Genomic DNA, 13,378 nt, shown 5'->3' on the forward strand with positions numbered 1-13,378 from the left:
TTCAAAGTTCTTGTGTATTATAATTAATTATTTTTAGTCTATTAATATCTTACTTTGACATATGACACACACTGAAGTAAATAAATCCTTTTTTGGAAAGAGGGTACATTCAGCCACAGGCCCCCCCCCTTTTTTTTTTTTTTTTTTTTGAATCAGAAAACATTTCACCTTTTCACCTATGGAAGTTCTTGTAGAAGGCTAATGTGGCAGCAATTGGGCTAAACAATAAAATATGTTACAGATCTTACTAGATATATTGTTCAAGAATATAGAAGAATATAGAAAAACACTGTAAAATATGTCTAATACAGTGAAAACACACAACAAGTGTCAGTTTTTCTTTGTAGAAGAAAGCCAGTGATAGAAATGGCACATTCCCACCGTGCAAAAAATCCCTTTGTTATAATTTCTGCAAATATTCAAAGATTGTTGACATTTCTTGGTCTTCAACAGCTACAGTCTAAGCCTCAGCCACATGGAGACTAAAATGATTCAGAACCATATGTTCACCCTTGAGTGGTCAAAGCCAGCAAACAATGCTAATTACCATGCTGTAAACAGAATATCTAGTCTGTTGTCTCTTATATCTCTCGTTGTACGTCATTAACAACTAGATGTTCCGTGTTTGTAATTTTTTTGTAAATGCAGTTGTCACTACCTTAAATTACTAAACTGTGTGTGTACAGAACAGGATTAAGCACTAAAAGGTGAACTAACAGCTGAATTTAGCTGCAGTGCTTAGGTGACCTTAAAGCTTCCTTCTAGAGGTTTAAAGCTACATCCACCAAACTTGGCTCAGACCTTCAGAATGTTCTGACTAGGGTTGCTATATCTTTTCTATTGGACTTTCGGTTTTCCTAAAATGATGATCAAAACTCGGAAAAGTCCCATAGACTTACATTGATGGAATGTTCAAATGAGCTAAGGCTGTTTTAAACTCCAACTGACAAAAAATCAAATTTAAACACCCAGAAGCCCACTAGACTTAATTAAAAGTGCCAAGGGTCAAAGGGTGACTACAACCATCCTCTCACTCTGAATGTTGCAGGCTGATAGGTCTTTAACTTATTGGTAGCAATCATGTCGTTATCTAAATAGCACAGTTAGTGTTGCATCAGCGGCCAATGAGCTTGCTGCTCAAACATTCAAATAGTTGGCATTGTTTGCTGTTACAGTCTGCAGCGCACTTTTAGAACCCTCCACCTTCCCCAGCTCCACCTGCATAGATCTGCTACAGGGTTAATTCATGTTCAGCAGCAGCATGTCTTAAATGCTCACAGAAATGTCTGTGAAGGTGTTCGCAGTAGCAAGTATCTGTACTTGCTCTGCAGCAGCAGCGTAGCAGATCTTTTCTGCCAAGACCAAATACATTAACATTGCTATATCCATTACCATGCCAATCGCCATTACCATTCCAATCTCCCGAGAGTTGTCATGACATAACTATGAGTGATGTCATTTCCGGACACAGCTAAAAGCCTACTAGAGGAGGATTGTCAGTTACATTTTATTTTAAGGTGTCCTTGTTACAGTATAATTATATATTTAAGTAAAGAGTAATACTAACTACATGTACTTAGGGCTAGGAATAGGGTTTTGGTGTAGGGTTAGTTGCATGCAATTATGCATAATTTATAGTTATTACAACATGTGTAACATTGACAATGCAAAATAAAGTGTTACCAGATTTTCCAATCATTTAAGCATATATGAATAACGATGATGATCATATATTCATTTGATGAACTGATCTAAACTGCTTTTCATAACAAAAATGTGTTATCTCATAACACTCTATACCAACAGATACCTTCCCCTGATCCTGCTGGCAAGCTTACCTTATACAAATACTCAGAGTCATTCCCCTTAGCCTGACCTTTCAGTTAACCAAGCTGTAATTTCAGCCTCCTCAACAAGTTTTCCACATCTCAAGATGCATATCTGGTAATTAAATCTTTTTAGTAATTTTCTATTAGGACTTTCTTAAATGGAAACATGAGTTTAGATGCTGGAAAATCTCATTTCTATTCCAGCCTGTGAAACACACATGGTCCTTTTGGACTGCTTTAACCCACAGTATGCCCTTTAACCTAATAAACAATTCAAGTGAGATTATCTCTGCTTTAACATATGTTATCAGCTGTATGCCACATACTGTATGTGTGCCATATATACTGTAGGTTATTTATTTTCACACCCAAGTTTCATCATTTAACCTGAAGTTTAATGTTGGGCAACTGTGTATACGGAAAGTATTTATGAGCAAAGACAAGGGATGGTTGTACTGATCTGGGTGTCATCAAGACAACCTATTGCAGTGTTGTAGTCGAGTCACCAACTGTCGAGTCCGAGTCGAGTCTTGAGTCCCCGTGTTCGAGTCCGAGTCCAAGTCCGAGTCACCAAAGAAGAGACCGAGTCGAGTCCGAGTCGAGTCACCATTACCTGAGTTCGAGTCCGAGTCGAGTCTCGAGTCCCCAGTGTTCGAGTCCGAGTCGAGTCATCAAGGTTGAGTCTTTGTTATATTTCAAGACTGCCTACATTTCTCTACTCTGGCACCTTTAAAGAGCTGATATAATTATAAAAGAGGGTCTACATTAAACAAAAATGACACCACTGTGTTGACAATTATAAATAATAAATAAATAAATACAATATAAATAAATATAAATAAAAACTTTTGATTTCAATAATGTAGGCTATTAGTAGGCTAAATGTTAAAATTAACATTAACAATGCTGTAGAAGTGCAGTTTATTAATAGTAGCCTAAATGTTAACTAATGTAGTTAACTAGAGTTTAATAAATGGAACATTATTGTAAAGTGTTACCGATTTGTTATACACCGATTCAGACGTCTCGTGAGTTCGTTGTTGGACAGATGGACAGTTGTTTTAACCATTCATTAAAGTGAATTGTTCAAAGGAGTCATTAGTTCGCGAATCGGACGTGTCATTAATGGACGTGTAGCCTACGGCACGCCTTGTGTGATTATCTCGGCAGTTTAGGACAGAACAAGATTTGTGTCAACACAGAAAACATTTCATCACTAGATAGGTCTTTTCGTTTATTGAAATTGTGGCTAATGTCAGCTGAATGTGCGGAACGCTTTTCAGAGAAGATAAGGCAAACGTTTTTTTTTTTTTAATTGTTTCAGCACAATTCACACCTCGCGGTAATTCAGGAGAAAAAATCTCTGAATGATCTACGTGAAACTTCGGTCTTCCGACCTTTTACTATCGTGTCAATTGATTTTGATTAATATTAGAGGAGGGAGCTCGTGTTGTTTGAAGACGGTGAGAGCGCGCGCGCGGCTGGTTCTCTCTGCTCGTTCTTATATGCAGGAAAAAAAGAGATCCCGTCCGGTCTTGGAGCCCAAAACAGGAAAAGTGTAACATCTTATATCAAATTTTAAAACCTATTTAGTCAGAAACTTCATCCAACGTCATTCATTTGATGAATGCTCAAGTCCGATTTTATATCCTCGAGTCCGAGTCCAAGTACGAGTCATCAGTCCGCGAGTCCAAGTCAAGTCACGAGTCCTGAGAATAGAATCTCGAGTCGGACTCGAGTCCAGAGAACAGGGACTCGAGTCGGACTCGAGTCCGAGTCCAGGACTCGAGTACTCCATCACTGACCTATTGTAAGGTGGGTGCCAGTAAGTCTGGGCTACCACGCGAGAAAGCAAAAGGCTCTCCTGAGAATTAACATTCGAGTAACATTCAAAAGCATGTATGCAATTCCATGGGTAATTCCATCTCAGGTATATAGCAATTACCTCTGTTTGGTGAGGAAAACTGACGAGCTTGTGAACGTGAGACCCGCGTTAAGCGTGAGGACCTCTGAGCGACATAGCTTCCTAATATGAACGGGTAAAATATAAGTAAAGAGTTGAAAAGAATAATCAAATGTGCTGCTAAACTATTACATGATTGACCAATAACTAATTGACAATCTAACCTAAATTTGAGGTCGTTATAAAATGGAGTCAGATAAAAGCTTAAATGGAATTAAATTACTTTGCTGCACGGAAAGAAAGTAACAAGCAGAGACCTTCACCCGTTCTATCGGATGCCGCCTTTGGACCAATCCAAACGGGCTTACACTGTAATGATGCAGGCTTCAATCAAAGGAGGAAGCAGGATCCACATGCAACAGCTTTATTAAATAAACTCAAAACTAGACAGACAGACAGACAGACTTAGACTAGGGAACATGACTCGGGAACAGTACTCAGGAACAGAACAAACAACATTACGACCAGGGCGGAGCAGGCGGTGCAGGCTGTGCAGGCGACCAGGGCAGAGCAGGCGGCGTAGGTGAGCAGGGCGGGGCAGACAGTTCAGGAGACCATGGAGGCCGGGAGCTCTGGGATCACTGGACTGGGGAGCTTTGGGACCACCTAACTGGGGAGCTCTGGGACCACCAGTAACATTTTCATAGACGCACGAACCGACATCCGCCAACTTGGATACCAGCCCCAAATGCCCCCCTCTCTGTGTTGGAGTCAATTTGGTGTCCAAACTGGAGGATGAAGAGAACTCTAGGCTGAGCTCTGGGACTGTAACAGACTCTGGGATGAGCTCCGGAGCTGAAACGGACTCTGGAGACTCAGGGGCAGGCGTGAGGAGTGATTTCACGGAGTTGGATCCACTTAGGAGGGAATGGAGGATATAATGATCCAGTGTGCAGTTGTTTGTCTCCTAGGACATCTGTGGAAACAAAGGCTCATCCAAGCCCTCATGGAAAAGAGCCATTAATGTCACATCATTAAAATACACAGCTGAAGACAGTTTTCAGAATTGCAATGCATTCTCCTCTATCGGGTGGCCATTTTGGGAAAGGGAGAACAACAGGTCGGTTGGGCGGTTTGGAGTCATACCGGTTCCTGCAAGGTACTTGTTGTAAGAGTTCTGGCCTTCAGTCAGTATTTACCATGCTCAAGAGACATGGAGTGGTATAACTCAGTTTCAGGTAATACATTTTTTATTTATTGAACAGTATGTGCAGGAACAGGTGAAACAGGCAAGTAAACTTGAAGAAGAACAGTTCAATGTAATAGTCAGATAAATAACTTGGGATTTCTTATCTTACTAAGTCCCGAGCAGCATGTACAGACACAGGATTACAGATCCACACAGGGGATCGCAGGACATTATATAGGCTACACAGGAGATAAATCCACAAGGTACTGTAAGTTTGCAGGTAAGGAAGTCTGAGTGCTTGATGAGGCCAGAAATAAGGCTACGTTCAGACTGTCAGTCCAAATCCGATTTTTGTGCATATCGATTGAAATCTGATTAGATGATAAGATGATAAGTGTGATCGGCCAAAAATCACACACATTTTTTTTACAAATAAGTGGTTTGAAATACTATTAAAATCGCATTTCTGGAAATCCGTTTCAGTCAGACCGTTCTGAACGTATTTCGCGTGGTTAAACGCAATGTCAGATGTTGTTTTAGGAAACATGCTGAAAGTCGCTGCAGATACAAGGTTGTGTTGTTTTAAAGTGCAGGACGAGCAGAAAATGATAATATATACTGAGACATTTTTTGAAACCGGTGGAGATGACAGCACGGAATAAAGCCACTCATACTAGCCTCCTACGGTTCTGCCGCTGCCTCAGAAGACAGTAGTCCAGCGCGGCAGCAACACATTGTCATGTTGTAAATCTGACAACATCTGTATTGCAAACCGCTCCATGTTGCGGATGTTGTTGCCGTATGCCTACCTACAAAACTTCATTGCCATAGAAACCAATTCAGATAATCTGGAAAATGAAAGAGCGTCATGGACACACAAATAAGATTTACTGTTGCAATTCACAGTGTGGACATCAATAATTTTAGATCAGATTCCAATCGGACACACAAATAATCGGATTTTGACTGACAGTGTGAACGTAGCAACGACCATTTCACACTGCAAGCTTTTCACACTGGAAGCGTTTGCGTCAGAGCAGCGGCTCCAAGGCTACATATAAGCGAGCATTTCTTTATAAAGACAACTATAAAAATGTTTTTAGAAGTTGGTCATTTGGGGGAGGTGTACAACATTTGCATGTAAATTGTAAACAACAAACACAGCCAAAACAAACAAACACAGCCAAACAATGAAACCAGTTCCGATCATGTTGTTTCAGTCATACTTAGATATGTTTACAAGCAGGGTTCGAATTATGATTTCATCTTTTTGGGGGTCTCTTTAAAAAAAAAAGAAAAAAAAGTAGCCTATGAGCAGGCGCGGTGTAGCTTACTAATGTAGGCCTAAATAAATATAAAATGTTTAATAAAAAAGCGTTGCTAACACAATTCAATTTAAATAGTACATTTGGTTTAATTTGTCGTTTAATGAGGTCTAATATATGTTGTTAGTGGTGAAAATTTAAGTGCATTTAAGTGGTCCAGTGGTAGAACTTTTGCCAGAGGTTCTTGGTTCTGGGTTCTAATCCGCACTCGAATCGTTTTTTTGTGTTTTCTTTCTCATCAAAACCGATTATGTTTATCAGTGGTTAAGGACACGTTTGTGTGCATTTTGTTTTGTGATTTCACCGGAACGAACGAATAGAGAGTCTCCACAACGGATTGAAGCGCGCGTCCGAGTGAAGACTGTGCGCGAGCCACAAGAGAACATCATATCCGCGCCACTGATCGCAGCGGCAACGTGCACTTTGATCACTTTATTTAAAAAACAACACATTTCAGCGCTAGATCGTCTCTTATTTAACAAACGAACGAAATGAATGCTCTGCTAGTTAACTGAAGATGTTTTATTTATTTGTATTGGTATAATAGTGCCGCGAGATGTTTGAAAAGTGGTGGGGCACAATATCGACCTTAGCAAAAAGTGGTGGGGATATGCCCCACCCGCAAATTACGCCTATGTTAAAATAACACTTGCCTGATGGGTTATTCTACTGCTAGATCGGACGTTGACGTCACTTCTGTGAGTTGAGAAAAGTCAGGAAAAGTCCTGGCAGAAAGCAAAGCATAAGGATGTAGTGTGATGACGATCCGAGATCCCGCGAGATCCATGTGTTTGGCATCTTGTCCTATCTTTTAAGTCACGCTACAGTAGTCTGAAGGAAAAAGTGCTTAAAAAGGCACACTCAGGTTTGATTTGGTATAGTGCTAGCCTATATACCTGTCTGTGTATTACATAAACTAAAAGAAAGTTTATATATCATATTTTAGTTTAGTTTTTTTTATTTTTATAATACACCATACTCATAATATTTTTGAGTCTTCATTTTCTTTTCTAAAATACTAATTTCTGACATAGCCTACCTATTACTGTTAGACTGAGTGCGTGTGTGTACCTTATGGAGGGGAGCTGATTAGTGTGGTGATAAGGACCAGGTGCAGGTAATTAGTAACCATGGCAACAGAACACTTGGGAAAGTACAGGGGAACTGTAATGGTTACCTTCATCTGATCGATTTTTGAACTGCAGCATAGATGTATCCTTCTCTGCCTTTAATATCCCACAATCCTGTGCGTTCCATTCTGTGACAGTTGAGCTAAAAAATAAAAAATAATGTCTGAAAGTTGCAGTTGGTGGTCAGTTTGTGTGTAAGTCTACTTCTTGTCATTTCTAGCGAGAAATTAGAATTGTAGTAATCAAATATTTGCTTAGTTATCACCAAAGCTCTCTCTATTGTTGTAGATCACCAAACAATTATGATGCCAGTTTTGTGAGGTACCTTCCTGCACAAATGCTGAATGCGATAAGGAATAGGCATGGTGTAAATAGCTCTGCACACAGACCCTTAAGGCCCGTTCACACCAAGCACGATAACTATAAAGATAACGATAAAGATATAATTCTAAAAATCGTTCTCCATATTAAAGAATAACAGAGTTCACACCACAACTATAACGATAAAGATATGAGGAACGATATCGTTGGGATCACTTTCAGAGCGATTTTTTTCCAGCTGTCAAACGATAAAACACTGACAGGCAATCAGAATCCATTCTAATTTAAAGGTTTCGCGCATTTAAAATGGGGCGGGCGCGCGCGTGCTTAGAATAAAAAGACCGTTATCGGTCGTTGGTGTGGACGCATATATAGTTATCTTTATCGTTATCTTTATAGTTATCGTGCTTGGTGTGAACGGGCCTTTAGTGAGTTTGCACTGAACTGCAAGGCTAAGACTAACAATATAATGGGACCCACACAAAATAAGAATTTTAATATCAATTCTAAGTTATTGTTCGTAATTACAATATCAAGGGACATGTAAATATTCAGTGGGTCTTTTAATAGCTAAATCAACAAGCATCAAGTGAGTGTCTGGACATGTGAAAGAAATGTAATCAGTAGGACTATTAAGGGGACATTGGACTTGCATGATGATGGACTTGCATGATGGTAAAAATGACCTGATGTTACTTGAGGCCAGGGTAAATGGTAAAGAGGGGTAAAGTGATTTTAGTTCATCTACCACTCTAGCAAAAACATGTGCCTGGAAAACACTTTCTTTTCTTTAGACACATACAGGAATATACTCATGTTGGTGTTTCATTTTCTTATAGGCCTACATTGTTTTTAACCGTTGTTTTATAAGGCAAAATAATGCTTTAGGATTATGTACATTGCTGAACAAACTTCAGCTTATACAACCAATAGATATACACACTGTGAACATGATCAAGGAAATTAATTAGCTTTCCTAAATTAAAAGTTTAGTTATGATTTGGATGGAATGACAATGATAATTTGTAATCAGTTTATTATGTTATGTATTTTTGTGAACATTTCAAATAAAATGCAACAGAATCCTCAGACTGGTTAAAACAGACATTCTTGATCTGACTGGGTGCAGTGACTAGGAACTCTCCAGTGGACTTTCTGTCTGTCTACCAGGTACAGTGTGATGGCCGACAACGTGGCCACACAGCAAGGCGGTAACTAAACCACATACACAAACATGCATCCTTCTCTTTTGTTTGTTTACATGTTATTTTGGTTGTCCTTTAGGACATTTCATAATTAAATATTTGGTTGCAGATCACCCTATATATATATATATATATATATATATATATATATATATATACAGTGAGGAAAATAAGTATTTGAACACCCTGCTATTTTGCAAGTTCTCCCACTTGGAAATCATGGAGGGGTCTGAAATTGTCATCGTAGGTGCATGTCCACTGTTAGAGACATAATCTAAAAAAAAAAAATCCAGAAATCACAATATATGATTTTTTAACTATTTATTTGTATGATACAGCTGCAAATAAGTATTTGAACACCTGTCTATCAGCTAGAATTCTGACCCTCAAAGACCTGTTAGTCTGCCTTTAAAATGTCCACCTCCACTCCATTTATTATCCTAAATTAGATGCACCTGTTTGAGGTCGTTAGCTGCATAAAGACACCTGTCCACCCCATACAATCAGTAAGAATCCAACTACTAACATGGCCAAGACCAAAGAGCTGTCCAAAGACACTAGAGACAAAATTGTACACCTCCACAAGGCTGGAAAGGGCTACGGGGAAATTGCCAAGCAGCTTGGTGAAAAAAGGTCCACTGTTGGAGCAATCATTAGAAAATGGAAGAAGCTAAACATGACTGTCAATCTCCCTCGGACTGGGGCTCCATGCAAGATCTCACCTCGTGGGGTCTCAATGATCCTAAGAAAGGTGAGAAATCAGCCCAGAACTACACGGGAGGAGCTGGTCAATGACCTGAAAAGAGCTGGGACCACCGTTTCCGAGGTTACTGTTGGTAATACACTAAGACGTCATGGTTTGAAATCATGCATGGCACGGAAGGTTCCCCTGCTTAAACCAGCACATGTCAAGGCCCGTCTTAAGTTTGCCAATGACCATTTGGATGATCCAGAGGAGTCATGGGAGAAAGTCATGTGGTCAGATGAGACCAAAATAGAACTTTTTGGTCATAATTCCACTAAACATGTTTGGAGGAAGAAGAATGATGAGTACCATCCCAAGAACACCATCCCTACTGTGAAGCATGGGGGTGGTAGCATCATGCTTTGGGGGTGTTTTTCTGCACATGGGACAGGGCAACTGCACTATATTAAGGAGAGGATGACCGGGGCCATGTATTGCGAGATTTTGGGGAACAACCTCCTTCCCTCAGTTAGAGCATTGAAGATGGGTCGAGGCTGGGTCTTCCAACATGACAATGACCCGAAGCACAACGCCAGGATAACCAAGGAGTGGCTCTGTAAGAAGCATATCAAGGTTCTGGCGTGGCCTAGCCAGTCTCCAGACCTAAACCCAATAGAGAATCTTTGGAGGGAGCTCAAACTCCGTGTTTCTCAGCGACAGCCCAGAAACCTGACTGATCTAGAGAAGATCTGTGTGGAGGAGTGGGCCAAAATCCCTCCTGCAGTGTGTGCAAACCTGGTGAAAAACTACAGGAAACGTTTGACCTCTGTAATTGCAAACAAAGGCAACTGTACCAAATATTAACATTGATTTTCTCAGGTGTTCAAATACTTATTTGCAGCTGTATCATACAAATAAATAGTTAAAAAAATCATACATTGTGAATTCTGGATTTTTTTTTTTAGATTATGTCTCTCACAGTGGACATGCACCTACGATGACAATTTCAGACCCCTCCATGATTTCTAAGTGGGAGAACTTGCAAAATAGCAGGGTGTTCAAATACTTATTTTCCTCACTGTATATATATATATATATATATATATATATATATATATATATATATTTCATAATAAAGACAGACACAGATTTGGTTCATTTTACCCACTTTATTTCTAATTTACACTTTTACCATACATGACTAGGTTGGGTGCACACTTTCTAGTTATTAGTTATTGTTACATATGACACTGAAGCTTCGATGCGCGTATCACATAAGCGACACAATTTGTAGTGAAGCCCCGTATCGATGCGTGTATTGGTTTACTAGAGTCACGTGATCGATGACAAACGAAGCCTCACTTTCTGTCCAGTCACGTGCGCGTTTCGCTTTGGTTGTCAGAAGGCTCGAACTTCAGATCGTATTTAACGAGTCATTGTTGCCTCAGTCTGGTTGATATTTACAATTATTGACATTTAATAACAGATGATCCTATCAGACAATGTCCTTATTCATTTTGTGTGTGTGTGTGTGTGTGTGTGTGTGTGTGTAGAGAGAGAGAGAGAGAGAGAGAGAGAGAGAGAGAGTAGGCCTACATTAAATCTTATTGAATCATAAGCTACTATATTTTATTGTCACACTTTAATGGGAAAATGAATTTATTTAATGAACAAATCAAACACAAACATGTAAGGCTTTTATTTGTACACATAACATTGAAACTATGGAGTGTGTTGTGGTTGCTTCATCTGCCAGAGCTTCTAACACAGGCTTCTGGCTGCTTTATTTTAAATAAGCGCCAGATGGCGCTGTTCTCGCCGCTGTTCTCGACACTCTCGAAGCTTTGAATCTTTTCCCGGAACAGTCAGGGGAAAGCCTCAGTGATTCATGAGGCTTCATTTCCCCATCCCTAATTAGCGGTATATTGTGTTAACGTTTATTTCTTTTGAGTTTAAGTTGCTTACGTGGGAAGAGCGGAGGTTTGGCGCTGTCTGGGACACTGCGCTCCGGTGGAGGTCCATTCCAATAAAGGACCGGCTGGCGTCAGTTGCTGCTATTTTGTTTTGTTGGACTAATCCATGTTGCCAATTAGCTGGGGGGGTGCATGATTGATTGTATGTTAGTTTTGTTTATTATAATTTTATTTATATTTTGTTGACTAATTATTTGGGTACATTATTTTGTTTATGACCCATTTCTTGATATTTCTGAATTTAATTACTTTATTTATTGTAATTGTGTTAAGTGATATTTGTGTTCCCTGTGTATGTCTAATGGACAAGTCCTGTGTGTATATAAGTTCCCCATGTGTGTCATTTGGGAGGCCATGTTCTTCTTTGTTTAGTTTGTTTGATTGCTGTTTTAGTTTGATTTTCTTTAGTTTATAATTTTTATAGGCCCAGACCTGACTTTATTTTCAGTCAGTTTTTAAAGTTATTTAATTTGTAACTTTGTTTTTGCATTTAATAAATAATTTTTGGTTGGAAATCCTGTGTCCTTTGCCCTTGACTGCTTGGTCCCTCACATATGGTGTCAGAAGTGGGATCCGCAGAGGGCGCAGGTTTCCTATTTTTTTTTTTCGGCCTCCCTGTTCTTTTTTTGAGCTATGAGTCGGCCTGGAAGAAAAGGGGCACAAAGGATGGTGCCGAGGGAAGCACAGGAAGGAGAGGTGGAGACCATAGAGGTTGGTGAGGAGATTGTCACAGAGGAGTCTGGAGGACGGGAGCCAACGCTGGCAGATCTGACAAGTTTGTTCCGGGCCCACATGGTGCAGATGGATGCTCGGGAGGCCGGGAGGGCCCACGAGCAAAAGGAACAAGAACGACGACTTAAGGCATTGCAGCACCAGTTTGGCCTGCTTCAGATGGAGGTGCAAGCTCGTACTCATACTCCGCCCACCCCTGATCCACTTTCGAGGAATCCAAGTCCAGGGGAACTGCAGGATGGTGACCCTGATTCTGATCGACCATTCCCTAAAAGGGGTGAAAGAGAACTTCACCACGTGGACCATGATAGAGGTCAGTCCTTGATCAAAGAGCCTAGATTAGAAAAATTAAGTGACTCTGATGACCAGGGCTTGACATTAACACCCGCCAACCCGCCAAATGCGGGTGGATTTTGCTCGTGGCGGGTAACGCAGTCACTCCAACTAGCCACTTTGGCGGGTTGAATAATTGTAGTCTTTTCAAAAGGCATCTGAAATAAGTGACACTACGACACTACAACTCCCATAGGGCTGTCAACGAATATTCTAAATTCGAATATATATTCGAATAGTTTTAAAAAACAGAATTTCGAAGGTGAAAATTAATATTCGAATGTGGAAAAACGCCCGCGGTAGCAGAGGCGCGGCTGTCTGCTTTGCGAGTGGGCGCGCTGCCTGAGGGATAATTTTATTTAACGTTAAACAGAAACATTTCTGAAGTGTAGGCTACTGTACTGACTGAATAGATATTGCACGAATAAGGTAGATACAGCAGTTTCATGCACTGCAGGCTTCCACTGGTTTGATTATTTACCGTTTCATGTCAAGGAAAAGGTAATGTTTACCACAGCACAGCTCGCTCGGAGCGTTCAATGTCGGTTCTATATACTGTAAAACTTCAATTAATGTTAATAATATTTGTTTCAATCACTGAATGAAGCCTGCTATATAAGAGTCGCGACCTTAAATTGCTTGCACAAAACTCTTGATCAGCACTCAACATTTGCTTATTGTTGTTGTTCATTTAAACTGCACAGAGCGCGTGACGCCTCATTCATGCCGCAATACCTCCAGACACGCGTAAAC

This window comes from Rutilus rutilus, assembly GCF_951802725.1.
Source record: "Rutilus rutilus genome assembly, chromosome: 7".
In the NCBI taxonomy this organism is placed as follows: domain Eukaryota; kingdom Metazoa; phylum Chordata; class Actinopteri; order Cypriniformes; family Leuciscidae; genus Rutilus; species Rutilus rutilus.